Genomic DNA, 6,897 nt, shown 5'->3' on the forward strand with positions numbered 1-6,897 from the left:
CTAGTTTGATTGCACTGTGGTCTGAGAGACAGTTTGTTATAATTTCTGTTCTTTTACATTTGCTGAGAAGTGCTTTACTTCCAACTATGTGGTCAATTTTGGAATAATTGTGATGTGGCACTGAGAAGAATGTATGTTCTGTTGATTTTGGGTGGAGAGTTTTGTAGATGTCTATTAGGTCTGCTTGGTGTAGAGGTGAGTTCAATTCCTGGATATCCTTGTTACTTTCTGTCTCGTTGATCTGTCTAATGTTGACAGTGGGTTGTTAATGTCTCCTATTATTATTGTGTGGTAGTATAAGTCTCTTTGTAAGTCTCTAAGTACTTGCTTTGTGAATTTGGGTGCTCTTGTATTGGGTGTATATATATTTAGGATAGTTAGCTCTTCTTGTTGAATTGATCCCTTTACCATTATGTAATGGCCTTCTTTGTCTCTTTTGATCTTTGATGGATTAAAGTCTGTTTTATCAGAGACTAGGATTGCAACCCCTGCCTTTTATTGTTTTCCGTTTGCTTGGTAGATCTTCCTCCATCCCTTTATTTTGAGCCTGTGTGTGCATCTGCACATGAGATGGGTCTCCTGAATACAGTACACTGATGGGTCTTGACTTTTTATCCAATTTGCCAGTCTGTGTCTGTTACTTGGAGCATTTAGGCCATTTACATTTAAAGTTAATATTTTTATGTGTGAACTTGATCCTGTCATTATGATGTTAGCTGGTTATTTTGCTCATTAGTTGTTGCAGTTTCTTCCTAGCCTCGATGGTCTTTACATTTTGGCATGTTTTTGCAATGGCTGGTACCGGTTGTTCCTTTCCATGTTTAGTGCTTCCTTCAGGGTCTCTTATAGGGCAGGCCTGATGGTGACAAAATCTCTAAGCATTTGCTTGTCTGTAAAGGATTTTATTTCTCCTTCACTTATGAAACTTAGTTTGGCTGGATAAGAAATTTTGGGTTGAAAATTCTTTTCTTTAAGAACGTTGAACATTGGCCCCCTTCTCTTCTGTCTTGTAAAGTTTCTGCCGAGAGATCTGCTGTTAGTCTGATAGGCTTCCCTTTGTGGATAACCCGACCTTTCTCTCTGGCTGCCCTTAACATTTTTTCCTTCATTTCAACTTTGGTGAATCTGATAATTATGTGTCTTGGAGTTGCTCTTCTCGGGGAGTATCTTTGTGGCGTTCTCTGTATTTCCTGAATTTGAATGTTGGCGTGCCTTGCTAGGTTCGGGAAGTTCTCCTGGATAATATCCTGCAGAGTGTTTTCCAACTTGGTTCCATTCTCCCCGTCACTTTCAGGTACACCAATCAGACATAGATTGGTCTTTTCGCATAGTGCCATATTTCTTGGAGGCTTTGTTCATTTCTTTCTACTATTTTTTCTCTGAACTTCTCGCTTCATTTCATTCATTTGATCTTCAGTCACTAATACCGTTTCTTCCAGTTGATTGAGTTGGTTACTGAAGCTTTTGCATTTGTCATGTAGTTCTCATGTCATGGTTTTCAGCTCCATTAGGTCATTTAAGGACTTCTCTACATTGATTATTCTAGTTAGCCATTCGTCAAATCTTTTTTCAAGGTTTTTAGCTCCTTTGCAATGGGTTCGAACTTCCTCATTTAGCTTGGGGAAGTTTGAACATCTGAAGCCTTCCTCTCTCAACTCGTCAAAGTCATTCTCCATCCAGCTTTGGTCTGTTGCTGGCGAGGAGCTGCATTCCTTTGGAGAGGGAGAGGTGCTCTGATTTTTAGAATTTTCAGCTTTTCTGCACTGCTTTTTCCCCATCTTTGTGGTTTTGTCTACCTTTGGTCTTTGATGATGGTGACGTACAGATGGGATTTTGGTGTGGATATCCTTTCTGTTTGTTAGTTTTCCTTCTAACAGTCAGGACCCTCAGCTGCAGGTCTGTTGGAGTTTGCTTGAGGTTGACTCCAGACTCTGTTTGCCTGGGTATCAGCAGTGGAGGCTGCAGAAGAGTGAATATTGCTGAACAGTAAATGTTGCTGCCTGATTGTTCCTCTGGAAGCTTCGTCTCAGAGGGGTACCCAGTCGTGTGAGGTGTGAGGTGTCAGTCTGCCCCTAGTGGGTAGTGTCTCCCAGTTAGGCTACTCAGGAATCAGGGACCCTCTTGAGCAGGCAGTCTGTCTGTTCTCAGATCTCAAACTCCGGGCTGGGAGAACCACTACTCTCTTCAAAGCTGTCAGACAGAGACATTTGAATCTGCAGAGGTTTCTGCTGCCTTTTGTTTGGCTATGCCCTGTCCCCAGAGGTGGAATCTACAGAAGCAGGCAGGCCTCCTTGAGCTGCGGTGGGCTCCACCTATTTCGAGCTTCCTGGCTGCTTTGTTTACCTACTCAAGCCTCAGCAATGGCGAGAGCCCCTCCCCAGCCTTGCTGCCACCTTGCTGTTAGATCTCAGACTGCTGTGCTAGTAATGAGGGAGGCTCCGTGGGTGTGGGACCCTCTGAGCCAGGTGCGGGATATAATCTCCTAGTGTGCCATTTGCCAAGACCCTTGGTAAAGCGTAGTATTATGGTGGGAGTGACCCAATTTTCCAGATGTTGTGTGTCACAGTTTCCCTTGGCTAGGAAAGGGAATTCCCTTCCCCCTTGTGCTTCCCAGGTGAGGCGATGCCTTGCCCTGCTTCAGCTCTTGCTCCATGCGCTGCACCCACTGTCCAACATACTCCAGTGAGATGAAACTGGTGCCTGAGTTGGAAATGCAGAAATCATCCGTCTTCTGTGTCACTCACTCTGGGAGCTGGAGGGTGGACCTGTTCCTATTCGGCCATCGTGGAACTGCCACCCTGATAATTTTCTATAAGTCAGAATTAAGAGCTAAGCTCCTGCCTTGCTTAATCCTTGCTTTCTAATATAACTTCTGCTAGAATGAACTGTCATTTAACAGAATTTTTTTTGCTGTGGTGACTTAGTGGGATTATTTTAACCCAGTAGCTTACTCAAATCACATTATATTGTCATTTTACTGAGCTTTAGTTTTGGAACCAAGATTTTACATGCTGTTGATGAATATATCTACTGCAGTCTGTGTTGTAATTGAGTTCTGGTTTTGGGGCCATCAGTTCATAAGAGAGATTAGTTAATCACGTTTGTTCTTCTGTTGGCATTGACTAAGTCCACAAGAGTATGGCAGGACTGTGTAGAAATGAAGATTGTTTACCTAACGTGAAATATTTATTTAACACTATTCTGCTAGTTAAGTGACTGCTGGTCTCAGAGAAGAGGATTTGTACACAAAGTTATTCATTTAGTCTTCAGAATTTATTGGGCATCTACTATACCTGAAGCTATTCTCGGGTATTAAATAAGATCAACAAGTCCCTGCCTTCATGAAGTTAATTTTTCTTGTTGTTGGGAGGAGATAAACAATAAATAAATACATAAATACATAAATGGTTAAACATGTTACATAGAAATAATATTACACAAATAATTACAATAGAATAGTGGCCACTTTCATTTGAATTGTCAGAGAAGACATGTATAAAAACAACACTTAATGTGCTTTTTGAATGAAAAGAAGTCAGCTTTGTGAAGATCACATAAGGATCATCTAAGTTTATCTGAAAAACAAAACAGAAGTAAACTTAAAATTGTTTAATGTCACAAATTTCCCCTTACCCTCCTTAATGAATGTGTACACCTTTGTTCAAGAAGACTGGTGAATGTGTATAGATTTTGAGCAAAAGTAATGTTAGAAAAATAACTCCAGGAGCAAGTTGCACAGAAGACGAGTTATTTGTAGAGGCAAATATAAAGTAAAAATGAAGTATGGCATGAATATGTGGAGGTTGTAAGAAGAAGAAGAATGTGAAAAACACAGCGATTCCCTTTTATTTCTCATCTCTCTCTCCTCCAGACCTGAAGATGCAAAATATTAGCGGATGCATCTTGAACAAATAGCATGTGCTATTTATGTAGGGAGAGGAGGAAACTGTTAGGAGATTCAGGTCACTTTCTCCCATAGTTAGTGTTATCATTTTATTTAGAATCTGGAATTGGGTTCTATCTTGTGAAAAGGAACTTTAAAGAATTAAATTGAGTATGTATATCTTAGAGTTAAACATTCTTTAATCAATAAGAATAAGTGAGTAACAATCCAATTGTATGCTTCCTGACTCTCCTTTCACAGTGACAATGGATTTCTCTTTTCTTTCCTTTTCTTTTCTTTTATGAGTGAACTAGTATGAAAGTATCAGTTCTTCTTACACTGTGGTTTCTCTATCTTTCGCAGAAGTCTGAATGTGAAGCCGCCAGTGGGCCGTGGCTTCTTAGGTTGCGTTCTCCATCTCAGGGTCACTTACCAATAGCTCTTTACAATTGGAGAAAAAACCACACAGCAATAAATTTGGCTACTAACTGGAATGCTTAAAAGTTAACTATGAAAATCTATGAACCAACTGTTTTCCAATTCTAGTTTGTGGTACATAAGCTGAAATTACACAAAAAAACAAAACAAACAAAAAAAGCAAAACAAAACAAAACAGGTGAATTTGGCTCACGTCCAGAGTCAGCACTGTACCAGACCAATCCAGAACACTTATACCAAGTGTCCAAGCAGAAAAACCATGCCTGGCCTTGAGAAATGGAGTGGAGAATTCATTCGTATTTTGAAAACCTGTAGGTTAAATTTTAAATGTCTGTTTATGAGGATTGCCTGGAATCTAGCCTTCCCCAGAAGAAAGGGGGAAAAGAAAGGCATTTCCTTTTTTTAAGCAGAAAAATCCCAAATCTTGCAAAACTCCATTTTAAAACACTCGGCTCCATCTGGTGTGAAGGGTAGTAAAGCATCTTTGTGAAGATTGAATGCATCATATTTTATTGTTCAAATTACCAATATTTTGCTAAGAAAATGTTTAATAGACTTTATTGTTCCTTTTGAGACAAAATAAATCCATGCTTAATAAAAGTGCAAAAATTAGATAGTAAATAAAAATGAAAATAATGCATAGTCTTGCCATTAAGTGATAACCTCTATTAGTAACATTTATAACCTTTAGAACTTTTTCTATGCGAAAGCCAGGTACTGTGGCTCATGACTGTAATCCTAGCTACTTGGGAGGCTAGGGGAGGAGGACCGTTTGCGCACAACAGATCGAGGTTGCAGTGAGTTATGATCATGGCACTGCACTCCAGCGTGGGTGACAAGAGTGAGATCCCATCTCTAAAATAAAAGAAAAAAAGTTAATGTTCTATACATATATATGCAGTTATAAAAATGCAACCATATTATGTGTATTATGTTCTTGTAGTCTGTTTTTTATTATGTAATTTCACTATTAATCTGTTTTTAATTATGAACATATGTTCATGCAATTGAATATACATTGACACCACCATTTTTAATTACAACATTTCATTACATAGATTTGCCATGTTATTTTCTGTTGACCACTTAAGTCATTTCCAATTTTTCTTACATAAACAATGTTTTAATTGACATTCTCATGTACCTAATTGGGTAAACAGAGTGCAACAGAAGCTCATGTGATGGATCCTTAGCCCAGTATAAGGAAGTCAGCAAAAGGTTCTCAGAAGTGGAAACCTCCAAGATGAGACCTCAAAGCTGAGATCTGAGAAGCTCATCTGTAAATGATGATGAAAAATAAGCCAAACACCCTTTCTAAACCTAAGCTGAACAATCTTTGTTTATTCTTATTCTTTCTTTAATCATTAATTTAGTACGATATTTAAATGGTTTCATGTTCTCACTGACCCTCAGAATCCAGAAATAAATCTTTTACTCTTTTCTCTCTTTTTCTCCCTCTGTATCATATTAATAAAAATGTAGTTATTTGCATAGGAACAATAAAACTTATTCTCCTAATTTTCTGGCTATCATTGAATTAACTGATTATGCAACCAAATTATTTGAATCTTTTGAAGTGTCGTATTTAGGAACAGTCAGTCTCCTTTAGTCAGATATAAAAAGTTCATCAGTAACAAATAAAGGTTGTGCTTAGGTAGACATACAGGATCAATGACTACAAAGCCATAACAAGAAACTGGTCAGATGGCTTACAAAGGTCAACGTTACAGTTAATAAATTAATTCATAGCCCAGAAACCCTGCCTATTCGGCGGGATCTTTTTTTTTTTTTTTTTTTTTTTAGAAGTCTGGCTCTGTCGCCCAGGCTGGAGTGCAGTGGCGCGACCTCGGCTCACTGCAAGCTCCGCCTCCCGGGTTCACTCCATTTTCCTGCCTCAGTCTCCCGAGTAGGTGGGACTACAGGTGCCCGCCACCATGCCTGGCTAATTTTTTTGTATTTTCAGTAGACACGGGGTTTCACCGTGTTAGCCAGGATGGTCTGCATCTCCTGACCTCATGATCCTCCCGCCTCGGTCTCCCAAATTGCTGGGATTACAGGCGTGAGCCACAGCGCCTGGCCCGGGATCTTAAAAAAATAAAACTTGACCAGCATTTTCCCCATCTATACTCATTAGAATCTTAATCATACCATCTTCCCTATAGAACCTCAAAAGGTGATCATGGATTGATCATGAATCGTGGATTAATGTGCCTTGAGTTTGGCCCAGTAGTTAGGAAATCCCAGGAATTGGCAAAGACCGGAAGAGAGAATAGTAAAAAACATGCAAGATGGGACTCAAAGGTCATGATTTATGTGACAGACAGAAAAAAAAGTAAAGATTAAATCAAGACCCATATGAAAGATAAATTTCCACATTATAACACAGCTGTGGAGGGGTCATGACATGAGTCAGAGAAAATACAAAGTGAGGGATTAGGATTCCTAGGTCGCAAATAGTGATGTACCAACTGTGCTGGCTTTAAAATAATATTTCTGGCTGGGCGTCGTGGCTCATGCCTATAGTTTCAGCACTTTGGGAGGCCAAGGTGGGTGGATCAACTGAGGTTAGGAGTTCG

The sequence above is a fragment of the Mandrillus leucophaeus genome, unplaced genomic scaffold (assembly GCF_000951045.1).
Source record: "Mandrillus leucophaeus isolate KB7577 unplaced genomic scaffold, Mleu.le_1.0 Scaffold1147, whole genome shotgun sequence".
Lineage (NCBI taxonomy): Eukaryota > Metazoa > Chordata > Mammalia > Primates > Cercopithecidae > Mandrillus > Mandrillus leucophaeus.